The sequence below is a fragment of the Heterocephalus glaber genome, unplaced genomic scaffold (genome assembly GCF_053883595.1).
Source record: "Heterocephalus glaber isolate CG9 unplaced genomic scaffold, H.glaber_assembly_v1.0 deba00001465, whole genome shotgun sequence".
Lineage (NCBI taxonomy): Eukaryota > Metazoa > Chordata > Mammalia > Rodentia > Bathyergidae > Heterocephalus > Heterocephalus glaber.
Genome location: NW_028258312.1, coordinates 19,524,338 through 19,539,194, shown reverse-complemented (window position 1 = coordinate 19,539,194; position 14,857 = coordinate 19,524,338). Strand labels below are relative to the sequence as shown.

The 14,857-nt window shown below is 37.3% G+C and overlaps 2 protein-coding genes across 9 annotated transcripts in view; one reads left to right on the top strand and one right to left on the bottom strand.

Moving 5' to 3' along the window:
- Kiaa0825 (KIAA0825 ortholog) overlaps positions 1–5,507 on the bottom strand; it is a 382,237-nt gene extending 376,730 nt beyond the window's left edge. For 4 of the 7 annotated variants that reach the window (XM_013071110.3, XM_021255775.2, XM_087180708.1 and 1 more), the window contains exon 1: positions 5,300–5,409. The gene's annotated coding sequence lies outside the window, so the exon portion shown is untranslated. Of the gene's footprint in view, positions 1–5,299 lie in introns of all 7 variants that reach the window. The other 3 variants (XM_087180707.1, XM_087180706.1, XM_087180710.1) reach the window with 3 other exon arrangements.
- The window catches only part of Slf1 (SMC5/6 complex localization factor 1), a 67,009-nt gene continuing 57,593 nt past the window's right edge, over positions 5,442–14,857 (top strand). For both annotated transcript variants that reach the window (XM_013071108.3, XM_087180722.1), the window contains exon 1: positions 5,442–5,578. The gene's annotated coding sequence lies outside the window, so the exon portion shown is untranslated. The remainder of the gene's footprint in view (positions 5,579–14,857) is intronic.

Genomic DNA, 14,857 nt, shown 5'->3' with positions numbered 1-14,857 from the left:
AAAACAAACAAACAAACAAACAAAGAAAAAGGAAACAGAGTAGAAAAGAACTTTCCCATTATCATACAACTAGTGAGAGTTAGGATTTGAATCCAAGTCCACTTGACTTCAGAGTTGCAGCCAAAGAATTTATTTTAAAACAACAGCTTTATTAAAAAACAAAGCAAAAGAGACAGTTCCCTAATAAAACTTTCCTGGTGTGTATGTGTGCTTCTACACATCATCACACTTAATTCTGGTAAAGCCAAGGAAACTGTCACTTCAAGAATGTAATAATTTCTTCAAAATCATAATAAGCTCATAAGCTTGAGCTCATATCCAGTTCTCCCCTGAATTTAACTGTTTACATTATACTGTGTTGCCTAACCTGATACTCATCTGAAGCTTCCCACCTCACTACCAAATGCAATGTGCTTATGGGTTGCTTTTGTCAGCCCCCTGAAGTGCTTAAAAGGTTAAGAGAAGCTAAGATAAAGTTGAGCATTTAGCATGGCCATCCCACCTGTCCATGAGGGGAAGCTGACCGCATGCTCCATAGTCTTGTTTGATTCACCCTTCTTTTCTTGATTCAATGCTCTCTGTAAAAACATAGTAATGTGCCAAGGTCTTACATACCTAAAGATATACCCATACACAGTCACCCATACAAGGGAGGGGATGAAAGATGATTATGTGGAGCCAAGATCCGATGAAGGCAAGTCATACTTTTAAGGATTCAAAAGAAACCGGTCATACTGGGTGCCTCTGGAAAAGAAAACATTATGGCTGGGCTAGCTCATGGGTTATGCAAGTTGTGCCATGTGTACAAATACCCAAACCAGGGGTTAAGTAGGGGCTAAAATCTAGCTTATACTTTGGTTGCCTAGCTATATGTCCGCCATGGCTGTCACTGGACAGGAAAGGATGCCTTCCAGAAGACACTGCCTTGTACTCATTCATACAAACTGCTGTTTGGACTAGCTGTAATTCAGGAGGGCAAAAGAGGGAGGGGAAGATATTGTCTCTTCTTTACATGCCCTTTCATATCTTCTCAATTCTGTGTCAACTTTAAATATCCTCATTAAAAACAAATAATTTGTCAATGTACATCACGACAAGTGTATATGACCCACCAATTATCATTTGTCCTATAATTTGTAACAAAGAAATATATATACACATATATATATATATATGTCAGACTGTTTTATAACAGCTTTTATTGTACCTTTATTTAACAGCAGGATGTCAGTTGGAAAGTTACAATACATCCATAAACTGAACAGTATGGGCCGGGGATTTACCTCAGTGGTTCCGGAGCCTGCCTTGCAAGTACAAGGTCCCAAGTTTGATCCCCAGTACCAAAACAAAAACAAAAACAAAAAAAAACTGAACAGTATGTAAGTCCTGAAAACATTTCATAGAAGTAAGTTTATCAATATGGAAAAATTCATGGTATATCCACATGGAAAAAAATCGGTTCACAAGAAAAGAGGTAGAGGATTAGAACATTTTTATTTAAAAAATACAAAATGTTTGTAAGAATGTAGAGAAAATATGATGAGTATTCCTGAGTGGTGAGATTATGGCAATTTTTCATTTCATTTTTCTTTTTAGATTATTTGTATACTCTTAACATGTCTGTAACAAGTGGATATTTTTCCAAAACAAAGAAAACAAACTCTCATTCCACTCTCTACCCCATCTTGGTTATACAAATTATTGCTTACTGGGAAAGCCTAACATCTTCAACACAGTCACACTGTTATGCACAGCTTACCCTACTTTAGCTTGATTATTAACCTTCACCATCCCACATATCCAGCAATAAAGTTACTAATTCTCTTCTGTGATCCTCGTCAAAATCTTCACCATCCTTGCAGGCCCACACACAACACACCTTCCTCATCAAGTCTTTCTCATCTGCCCTCCTGGAAGCAAAACTTAATTTCTCTATATTCCTTTATGTTTTGTGATCAACAAAGTTTGTAAATTGTCCCTTAATTAACTGCTTGTGTATATAACTTTATCTCTCATAGTAGACTATTTGTGGAAAGATTCTTTACCCTTGCCTAATCAATGAAGCATTTTTATATCCACCAATCTTTTATCCTCACAAGATCAAGGTAGAAAGAAAGTCTGTATTTACTTAATGGCAACTCTGTTGGGCAATATGTTTGGGCTTTGTATATATCAACTCACATAAGTCTCAAAGCAATTCTGTGGATCCATTTTACATATAAAAACACAACCTCCAAAAGGTTCTGTCACTTATTAGTGTCAGATGCTGGTAAAAATGAACAGCTGAGATTTTGTAAAACTCTGGTTTGTTCTTTCCATTACAAAAACACAGTTGTGTGTTAACCAATGAAGACACAAACACATGTAAAGCTCCACTTGAAGGTTTTCTGGTACACTAGATCTGTGACATAATGCTTAGGAGAAAACTAAAATCAGGGGATTTTAGAGGTGGTAGGGACTTTACAGATTACCTAATCTGACCCCTAAATTATAGACGAGAAATACATTGCCCTTCACACATTAAGTAGTTGAGCTAGGAGTAAAAAGCAACTGGTGGAGGGATAGTAATGGGACTAAGATAAGGCCTTTGGAATTAGATGCAGCTGTCCAAATCACAGCGTTAGTACTTAATGACTGTGTGTAAACTATGCCAAATTACAAAGCTTAACCTTTGCCTTAGTTTTCTCAACTTTAAAAAGGAAAATAATACTTACCCAATAGTTCCGGGAAAACTAAATATTACACTGCATAGTACAGGGTAAGCACTCAATCAATATTAGATATTCCTTCATCTCATGTCTCTGTCCAGCCTTCTTTGCAGGATACCATCCTCCCCTTATGGATGAGTGTGGAGTGGACATCACATTGAAGAGTCAAGGTGAGTAATAATAAATAAGCATTCATTTATTTATGTGGTAAGTCCTTTTAAAACAATACATGTTCAAATACTTTTTGTTGTAGACTTTTACATGTACAAACACTTTGGTAGGCAAAAACGAATATTCAACCAACAAATGTTTATTGAGCTTCTACTACATAGTAGGTACAGTGCTAGATGCTGAAAAGATGGATATAATATGAACCTTCGTAAGCCCTAAAATTTGATAGAAAGCAAAATATCTCTGAGCTCTTCCTATGGGATATGCAAAAGCAAGTATATAATTAAGTCATTGGAATGTAATTAAATACATGTCAGTATTTGAGATTAGTTGTATACGTATAGTGTCTTTCTGTAGAACAGGATATTTTTTAAATTCTATGTCATTTATGGTATTGGTTAGATTAAATTTTAGTGGACTCACTTAAATTAGGCTATTTCTAGTTCTCAATATAAGATATTAGAATGGGCAAGATTAACATGCTACTTTAAGATGTGTAATAATTATCATCTGCCTGCAAGCTACAGTCAAGAAGAAAAGTCCTGCTAATAATCAGTAAATAATTCCTTAAAATATGAATTTGTGCTTATTCACTCTCTCCACAACACACCACACACACATACATACAAACACATATGTGAAAAGCTGCCTTTGAAGATAGCTGACACTCGACTTAAAAATCACTAATATGTTGCTGGTCTCCATGTCTTTTGGTTTTGTCCCTAGTTTTATGCTCATGTACACTACAGGCACCTGAGGTAGGATAAGTGGCCAAGGGTAAATGAAGAAAAGAAATTACATTATTCACATGTAAAAATTTCCTATGGTAATGAACACTCCTTAAATTACTTTATCTTCAAGTTTTCCTTTACACTGACTTCTAAATGTGACATAAATATTTATCCAATTTTGCCTGAGAGTGAAAAGAATGATTCTATAATATTTATTTATGAGAGGAAGTACAGATTAGAGCCAATGGTTATAGTCATTCAAATAACTGGATTCAAATCTCAATTATGCCTCTAAATTGCATAATGTGGGAGAAATTACCACTTCTTTAAGTGTCAGTATAAAATGTCCAGAAAATATGTAATTTTTTTTTTCTTTTTTAATCAAGCACTAAATAAAATGAAAAATGTAAATGGTTGATAGTAGACAATTGAGGTAAGTAAAAATGGCTGATTTGATTAATTTGAATGGAGAAATCAAGAACAGTAATAAAAAGAAAATCCCTGTCTGTCTAAAAAACAACTGCTATAAGAAAATAACATGTAATCCCCCTGAAAGAATTTTCAAATGAAGAACCAAAGAAAAAACATGATTAAAAATGGCAATATTTGGATAGAATATCATAAAAGCTTGTTGAATTATTAACCAACCAGGAGGTTAGAAAGATCAATGTGCTGTCCTAAGAATGGTTGCATTACTCTCAAAAGGTAGGAAGAAACCTGTCTGATGCCTTACTCTATAAAAGTTCCTAGTTCTCTTTTTGGAATGGGCTGTTTCAAGAAAACCAATCAGATGTCTTTTATGGGGGGAAAGGTGGTTAGTGAAACACAAGGTGGTGAGTGAGAACTATTTACAAGGAGAAGCTTCATTACCCAAAAAGGAGAGAAGTCGCCAAGGTCACTACATCACACGTTTCAATTCTCTGAATAAATGAGCACTTTTCTTCACTTTATCCCTTTGTCAGAAGCGATTTCTCTTTACAATTATTCAAGCTACCTTAAACTGCCAAACAAAATTCTCCTGAATCCTTCATTATTGAGAAACCTGGAGTAAAGTCAGTATTCCTTTGTGAAAATACTTTTGGAAGGTAAAACGTGGATCTAAATCCTAAGCATATTATATACGGTTATCATATCTCACTAGTTCATAGCAGCTACGAAAAAAAAGGCCTATTCTCCTCAGTTAATTCAAACTGCAGTAGAAAAATTCAATTCATTCCAGTTGAGAAACAACTTCCCCCACACCCGGCCCCATGTTGGTAAAAGGTACTCTTCAGCCAACTGCTGCTGCCTCCCAGCACAGCAGCCCTCCAGAACTACGGAAACAGTACTCGGGAAAAGCATAGAGAAGCAGCTCTGGAGAATCGGAGGTGACCAAACCTTGGCAATGGGAGACTCTTTAGAAGATTGGGCACAACCACAGTGGCGGTACACAGTGCCTTCGGCCTCGCCTAGGGACTCTTGGGGGACCCAAGACCGAGTTCCAAGTTGGCACAGAGGCTGCGAGTGGAATACCCGGTAAGCCGAAATCCAAGGGCCTTCTCCAGCCACAAGAAGGGTCAAGAGCCCCGGGGATGGATGGGGACTCCCGGTTCAACCCTTTCCGGCTCACTTCTCGGTCCAGCCAAAATCCTGCGCGCCGAGCCTCACCGGAAATACGAGCCCAGGAGTCAACCCAGAAAACCAACTTACCGGTCTCCCACCTCCGGCACAGACCCAGCAGGAGCCTGACCCGCCCGCCAGAGCCAAGCCCTGCACCCCTTTAGGCTACCTGGCGACGGCTCCAGAGCGTCACTGACAACCACCCGGAAATGGCACAACTGCTTCCGGTTCGGCCGAGCGCGCGGCGGGAAATTATTTCCCAGAGCCCGGATTAGTGGAGCCCTGAAGTGGCGAGCTGTGCTGCGGCAGTCCTCGCTCGCGTTAGCGCCGCTACCCGAGGGAAGCAGCTGTAACACTTCGGCCTGGAAGGTAAAGGACTTCAGCTCCGAAGACAGTGTCCCTGCTTCTGGGGATGTTTCTTCCCCAGGCCATGCCACCGAAGTTTCTGCCGTCCCCGACCCGAAGGGACGGGGGCGGGCGGCAGGGACACCTGTTTGTCGCGCTTTCTCCAGCCGCCTCTGTTCCCACCTTCCCCACTCGCTGCGCTCGGAGCCCGCGCGGGTCGCCTTCCGCCCCGCAGCGCCACAGCCCGGGCCACCCTGTAGAGCCCTAGGCCGCCCGCGTCCCTGGTTTCCATAGAACCCACGGGGACGCCTAGCCTGCTCCCGGAGTCCTGGCAGCTGACCAGGACTTCGCGTCGGGGGAAGGCGGCGGGGATCCCCAGGCCTGCCTTCCTGGGCCAAGGAAGATTGTATCGTTCTTTTTGCTCTAGTAAAAAAAAAAAAAAAAATTATATATATATATATATATATATATAGGCAGGCAATGAGCTTATCTCTAGGGCCATTGTAGGCCTTTACACACAAACGTGCACACATAAATGGTATCTAAAGGCAGAGGCTGTATTCCTGGGGATTAGATCTCTCCTGCCTGAAGGCTGGGGACAGGGCTAAGTGCTTGTCTGGAGATTTCTTTCACTTCCAAAGCGTCTGATGAAATATTGATGAACAGTGATTTTCCTTAACGCTCCTTGTCAGTATTTGACCCTGAAGTTAGGTGGCGCTTCATTTTGAAGTCCCCAAGCTCGCTTTTTTCCTCTGGACATGTGACTGGCAGTTCTCTTAAAAAGAAATTTCCGTTGACACTTTGGGAACGAAAATTTAACGTGGGTTTACGGTGTATGTTTGACCGACATTTTGGTTGATGTTAGTCTGTTGTGCCTCAGTTCCTTACAAATATGCTGATGTGCAAAATGTTTCTGTTCACGGGAAGTTTGTCTAACCTATATTACAGGTGTTCCGAGTCATAGTTTGGGGTGGATTTGTATAGGGGAAGAAATTTGATTATTTTTAAGTCAGAAGTATTCTTAGTTTTAATGAGTTAGTTTGTTCAGTAACTTGAATGTTTATTTACATTGTATAATAGAGACAGCCTTCAGTAATGTAAACAAACCTTCATTAGATTTGTTTCCTAAATCCAGATTTTCTTAATGCATGATGACTTCAGTAAAGTTCAATTATGTAACTTAAAATTTTCTTGCTTCCTTAAAGCAGAAAGCATAGAGAATATGAAAGTCTTTGAAAGGGGAGTCAAAATGTAATGACATCATAGTCAATATTAAGAACTCTTAAGATTTTATTCCAGATATCCACAGCTTTCACTTATCCCAAATAACTTTTTTAGGAAACCAATAATATACTTTTATTAATTACACAATATTTTTATTACACGATATTTTTATTTTTATATATTATATTATATATAATATCCTAGAATATATTGTAAGATAATATTTTCACTTTAAATTGTTTTAAATAAAATTAATTCTATGGACACTGAATAAAACCTAAAGAAACTGAAGAACCTTTCTCAAAAAATACAACCAATGGAGCATTACCTATAATGTAACTCTTCTAATTGATTCTTTATGCTGATGGAAAATACATGCTGTAAACTTCTTAGGTGCTGTTTCACACCTTTTAAGGACATAGAACTGCTTAAAATGAAACATTCTAGGAATTTAATTAGCTTAGGTGCTACTTTCTAGCAAAGTTACTTTGAAATGAAAAACTTACTATTTTCATATTTTTGACAAGGAAGAAAGCCCATATGCATTATTACTGCAATAATTGATCCCAAATCTATTAGAATATCAGAAGCCTCTGTTTTCCGTAAGAAATAATATAAAAAAAAAATATTGAAAGTTTAGACACTGATAGGTTTTTGAAAATAATTTATAATGTTTAAATCTTTGTAGTTTTGCTGATCTATCTTTCCACTCTTGTACTGGATTCCTTTTTGTGCAGTGTACCTTTTTCTTGTACTAACTGAAAATAGATTCCTTTGACAGCTATAATATGGTTAAACGTATTAGACTAAATCCTGAAATTTAAGTCAGTATTGGTATTGTAGAAAAGGCGTATCATTTTTGCAGAAACAGGCTTATCTTTGAATTTCGCTTTCACCGTTTTACTAGTTATATATCCTTTAGTTAGTTTCTTAATCTTCATATTTCCCACTATGGTCATTTGTATAAGAATAAATAGCATTTATGTTATGAAGAGGGAAATGAACTAATATATGGTATGTGAAGTGTGTAGACTACAGTGGGTCCTCAATAAAAATTAAATCCAACTTCTAAGAATTTAACAAGCCTGTGTTCTATTAAGTGATCCAAATTTCCTAGAACACCAAAAGACATTTGGTGACTAATACAGTATCTATTCATCCACTCTTTTCCCCTAAACCTGCTATTTCCTGTCCAGTTTGCTTCCTTAAGACACAGCTGGGCATGGTGGCACATACCTGTAATCCCAGCACTTACGAGGCTGAGGCAGGAGGATCGCCGCTAGTTTAAGGCCAGACTGAACTACAAAGTAAGACCCTGTCTCAAAACAAAAAAAAAAGAAAGAAAACCCTCTTTATTGCTCAGGCCAGCCTGTTTCCTGTACAGTATGGGAGAGATAGGATTAAACCCGTGTGTTCCCTCAGCCTCTCATTTCCTCCCTACCCAGTCACTTCTCCTTGTCCTCCATTTCCTCCCTGACTTTACCACTGAGGGGACTGAGGACTGCTCCTCTCAGTGGTCTCCAGCTAAGACAGTCTCTCAAGCCTTATCACTGGAGACCTCTGCCCAATAATTAATGTATTTATTTGGTGTCTGTAAAGAATGGGGAAGTAGACACTGCATCTTTTTTTAAACAAATTCCAAAGACCACCTGAGTGAAATAAGGCGAAGGGCCAATTTGACTCCTAGGCCAAAAGGAGCCAGAATTCCTAAAATCTAGCTGAAGGTATAGCATTCAAAATCAAACTACTCATCCATTAGGAGCTCTATGACATGTTTCTACCTTTTGCAGTACTATATTGCAGTGCTGTTAAACAGGCCTAACACTGAGACCTTTTTGATTTTAGCATGTGTTTGTTTACTTTTCCATTTAAATGTTGTGGATGAATTATGAAAATCTTTTAGGCCCTTGAATTCAATGAAACTATTGATTTCATTCAAAGACTGGTACATGCTTGTACAGAAGAGGGGAGTTTCAAGTGATTTTCCTTAATTTGCTGGAGCAGGTTTAAAATTAGAATTGTCTACTATAATAATGAAAATGAAAGTGTAGTGTGGTGGCCTACACCTATAATCCCAGCACTCGGTAGGCTGGAGCAGGAGGATTCCATGAGTTAGAAGCCATTCTGGGCTACATAGTGAGTACAAGGCCAGCTTGAACTACATAGTAAGACCCTGTCTCAAAAAACCCCTCCCCCTGAAAAAAAATAAAAATTGAGAGATCACCCAGTTTTCATTGTGTTGCTGTAAACCATGAAGAATATTAAGTGGCATGGGAAAATGATCATGGTATAATTTTCCATAAAAATTATTACAGAACTACAATAATATATATTTTGTTGTATGTATTTATATATATATAATTTTTTTTGCTCACCTATGAAACTTGAAAGTCAACCCTGCCCCTACATGTTACCAGTGCTGTTACAAGGTGAAGGATATTAGGGATGATTTGAATCTTTCTCTACTTCATAGTATTATCAGTTTTTTTGTAATAAGTATATATTAATTGAAATTGAAGGACAGCCAGGCGTGGTGGGACATGCCTGTAATCTCAGCACGCAAGAGAGGCTGAGGCAAGAGAATCCCATGTTCTTGCTCAGTGCAGGCAGTGTGGCAACTTAGCAAGACCCTGTGTCAAAAATAAAATAAAAAGGGCTAGAGGTGTAGCTCGGTGTGAAGGGCCCTGGTTCAATCCCCAGTACCCCCCAAGGGGGAGCGGATTTAAAGATAAAAATAAACCTTATGTTTTCGAAGTTCCCTTTGTTTGTTTGTTTTGTTTTTTTGAGACAGGGGCTTGTTCTGTAGTCCAAGCTAGCTCTTAACTCAGGGTCCTCCTGCCTCAGCCAGTCTCCCAGAGTGCTGAGATCATAGTTATACACTCTACCACATTTAGCTTCAAAATTCTTTTTATGTAGCTCTGGAATAAAAGAATGCAGAATAGGAAAGATTTATCCATCTTTGCCTACCAAGACATCTTTGGGCCTCCTTGCTGCTCTTCTGCAGCACTTTCCTCTTTCACCCAACTGTTATGCTCTGTCCTTTTTTCCTGCCTCCCAACCAAGACGTTTACATCCTTATCTGTATTCTGTCCTCTACTTTCCCTAAGTCCCCTTTCAACGTATTCTAACTATGTTGTCATATTCTTGAAACATGTTCTGGCTATGTATTATAAGAATTCAGAGACCTTGAAGAGAAGTGTGTAATAAAATGTCTATAATTATGATAGTGTGGGCTATCAATTTATTTGCATTTCTGACTGGCACCAGCTGCAAAGGAATGTCAGGCATCAGGGACAGGCCCACATGGAGAGTATTTTGGGAAAGTCCACACCACAGAGACAGTTGCTTGCTCTGCGTAAATGCCAGGTCTGTTCACAGTCACTGTCTCCTTAGTTATGTGTGTTATATAGTCTAAGGTAAGTACATTTTAAAAAGTTATACATTTTTAAAATATTAATATAGTGCATTCTAGGAATATTGTATAGAAACTTTCCTTTTTTGACAAATGATGAAAACATTTCACAGTCAAAAATAGATGCTTTCTCTTTTTCTTCCCCCTTTAAACTGTGTTAGGATAGTATTGTCTGTGTGGTTGGTTCAGAGATCTTCATCCCCCAGATGTGGTCTAGAAAGTTCTTGTTCTTACACGTACCACTGGTACAGTTACATCCTGGTATATTCACCTTCCTGTTTGTATTAGAAAATTTCTAGAAGTTGGCTTTCTCCTGCATACCCTAGAACCTACATACAACTTTTCAGAATTTTTAATTGTCCAGGTTATTGACATATAATAAGGAGATCTTTATACTGTTGTCTTTGAGTTCACTGACATGTCAAGCTATTGTTTATTATGTTCTTAACCTGCAGGGTCAGGAACAACTATCAAACTAGTAATTTTATAAATATAAATAAACCTATCCATGTACATACATGTCTGTGTCTATTCCTACATAGACTTACACTTTTCCCATATAACTATAAGGGTTAGATTTGTAATCTGGGTCATTGGTTTATCGTATGATGTGATATTAAAAAATATTGCTACTCATAAACTGTTGCATCAAGTAGCTAATTTTATTATAGAATGCTATTAGATTAGTTTAATAGAATTTGTTCTTCAAAAAGCTGCTATTTTGTGCCAACAGCGGAATGCACAGTTCTGTGAAAGGTTAAACCATTGCCCATTTTTTCCTGATAAACTCTGAATAAATGTCCTGTATTCTGATTTGTTTTAAAACTTACCCATGTTTATATTAAATTTGAATCGGGCATCCTGTTGTTTTGAGTTGTGTTTCTTATTTCCCTTTCCTCTGCATTAGTTTCAGTTTCATATTTAAGCATTACCAAAGAAAAGAAACTGTTTTAAGCCTTTCCTGGTTTCAGCTTTTGTACAAGGTTGGTCCTATTTTCCGTTTTATTGTGGTGTCTTGCATTGAGATAAATTACAGAGGGGATTACTTCCATGATAACTTCCATTATAAAGATAATATGATATAAGTTGAAAACTGCTTTATATACTGACTCCACTAAATTCAAATAATTTATACATCAAATCAAAATAATTACCCAGATATGGTGACACATCCCTATAATTCCAACACCCAAGAGGCTGAGGCAGGAAGATCACTACAAGTTTGAGCCCAGCCTGGGCTACATAGTGAGTTCAAATCCACCCTATAATATCAAGATCCTGTCTCCAAAAACATGGTAAAATGTTACTTTGTTAATAATAAGTGTTCACCTTCTAAAATAGCTTTTGTTAACTTGATCTGAAAAGAATATGATAGATTTTCTGTGTATTTCTATATAATATATATTTGATTCTCAGGAAGCATAAAAGAGGACAAACTTCAAGTTAAATTTGTTGATAGTGACACAGCATTTTTTTATTGCTTTCTTTATATTTTGATTGTCTAACAGTGTTTACTACATCATTTTAGCCAGACAGGCAAAATTTTAAATTTTTAAAGCCACTCAGACTTCCTTCTTTGGCAGCATTTCCTGATACAGCCTGCTAAGTAGCTTTCCAAACTCTAACATACATAAATAAAATACAAGTAGTAGGAGAGGTGTACACTGTGTCTAAAACTGTTTCCTCCAATAACAGTGGCCTTTGAGAACTATAAAAACAATTACTAGTTAATACCATGATGGTATTCACAGATGTATTGAATTTCACTTGTTCGGTATTTCCAAAAGGACTTACCATTTTCTCAAGGATTCACTTAAATAATTCTGTAGAATTAATGAAAGTAGGATTTTCCCCTTGTTATGGACATGCTATGTAATCCCTGTGACTTTATGTGTTCTGAATCTGACATATTATTTCTTTAAATAGAGCATATTCTTTGTCAAGTTTTTATGTATTGCCAGTCTAAATTAATGGGTATTTTCACTCAATTTGTTATGTAAGCCATGTAAATGATTAAAAATATTGATTAATGTAATAAAAGTTCATTATTCATGAAGCTGCTTATACTTTATTTGCTAGTAGTATTTCACAGATATAATTCTTTTTTTAATAAAACAACAAGCCCGCTATGTACACTGTATAATTTTGTACCAAACAGACCAAATCCTTGTAGCTTTTTAAAAAGCATTTATTTCATGGAAGAGTCTTATCCTTAAAGATCTTTTATGTTTCCATATTTGAGTTTAAAGATTTTGGCAGGTTAATGATATTACCCCATTTTCTCCCTTTTGGAGCCAATTGAGACCAAAATATCAGCCTTTTCATGGAATAGAAGTTGGTTGGAAGATGATTTTGATGTGTGGCTCCAGTGTGCTTCTTAATATGTAACCTTTGGCTTGATCTAGCGACCTAGATAGTACAGGGCAGCTACCAGCACCTCTTCCAAAAGATGTGACGAAGAGCATTAATACGCACTTTGTTTGCGGATAGGCTGAGCAAAGAGCATTTGTTTATCTAGCACATCTAGTGTCATCTCCAAGACGGAGGTGCGGTAGAGGGAAACCAAGAGTGCTTCACCTCTATTGAAATTCCCCTTAGGAATGAAGATTTCCTCCTAGCCCTGAGTGGTTTAGATGTTTTATTGTGAAACTTTCTTTCACATCTCACCCTAAAATTTCACCCTTTAAACATATTCATGGGTGTACATACGTATTTAATGTAGGTGTGTACAGTTGTCCCTCAGTATCTGTGGGGGTTTGGTTCCAGGTCTCCCTTAGGTCCTAAAATCTATGGACTCTCAAGTTCCTTACATAAAATGTAGTGTTTACATATAACCTAGTCACATCCTCCTGTGTGCTTTGAGTCACATTTAAATGCCTTAAAATACTAAGTACAACATAAACAGTATGTAGAGTTTTTTGTTTGTGTTTTGCAATGCTGAAGATTAAACCCAGGGCCTTCGCACTGAGCTGCATCCCCAGACCTTTTTGTTTTTTTATTTTGAGACACGATCTCACTAAGTCACTAAGTTGCCCAAATTGGGCTCAAATTTGAGATCCTCCTGCTTCAGTCTCCCTGAGTACTGGGATTACAGATGTGTAAGACAAAGAAGTGTACATATTTAGTACAAATGCGGTTTTCTTTTTTTCCCCAATCTTTTCTGTACACAGTTGAAAGTGCGGAGATGGAAGCCATGGATCTAGATGGCTACTGCCTATATATTTTAATATGTCTTTGGAAATACACTATCTATGAAGAACATTCTTCACTTTACCCATTGTAAGCTATAAGTCCTGTGCTTAAATAGTCACGTATTTTGAAGTTCACTTTGCTTCTATTTTATTTTTGGGTGCTAGAGATTGAACCTAGGGCCATTTTCCTGCTGAGGATACCCTACCACTGTGTTACCCAACCCCTGAAGTTTACTTCTAATTGTTTTGGAAGAAATGCATGCTTCTTTGAATGTTGAAAATTGTCACAGCTGCTTCTCTGCCTGTGCTATTAGTTAAATACAGGTATTGTACAAAATTGTTAGAGAAATGGAAATTCTCTCAACTGTGATTTCTTTCATCCCCCTTTCTTTGTGTGTAAAGAGAAACAAGTTTCTCTTAAGATATTATCTAGTTCTAAGCTCATGTAAAAAAACAAAATTATAATGTAAGTAGAAATGCTATGAGCTATATACCACTGCAAAAAGTGCTTTGTGGACTACATTTAAATATAAAGTCCCTATGAAAATAAACTTACATAAAAACCATGCTTTTTTAGACCTTCTGAGTGATGAATTCAACATGTATGAATATATAGCAAAGTTAAGAAATAGAGATTGGGAATAGAATCCAGGATCATGATATGCACTGACTGTACCAAATTATTTAATGTAAATGCTATGGAATCATGGGGTGTATCAGCTTCTCCAGTGGTTTGTACATATTTAATATCTGTCCACACACTTTAAAAATCAGTGTAAAATTCGATATTTTCATTATGCACAGAAATTTGTTTCAAAAGCTCTAAGCAAAAAACAGTAAATATGAAGGTAATATCATTATGCTAATATTTACACAGGCGTTTTTTCTGAATTGTATAACTCATCAGCGTGTTTTAGCGGCAAGTAATGTAGTAATACAAACTTCCAGTGTTCAAAGCAAAAAAAAAAAAAACTCTTTAAGGTCAAATTTTGAACAGATAACTTTTAAAGCTAGTTTGTAAAAGGAGATCCCACTTGTTGATTGTGCTAGTTCACTAGCCAACTAAGGTTTTGTTCATAGAATCTTTTCTTACACCAGTGTCTTCAAGAGTTCTACCTAAGCTCTGTTCCAACCAGTTCAGCATCTCTGTTTTAATATTTAGATCTTTAATCCATTTTGATTTTAGTTTAGTGCATGGTGAGAGATATAGGTCTAGTTTTAATCTTTGGCCTGTTGAAACCCAATTTTGCCAGCACCATTTATTTAAGAGGCTGTCTTTCCTCCAGTGAGGGTGTTTGGCTCCTTTGTCGAAGATGAGGTGGCTGAGTGCAAATGAAAACAACACTGAGATTCCACCTCACCCCAGAAAGAATGGCTGCCATCATGAAATCAGCCAATAACAAATGCTGGTGGGGCTGTGGGGAAAAGGAACCCTGCTCCACTGCTGGTGAGAGTATAGACTGGTGCAACCACTGT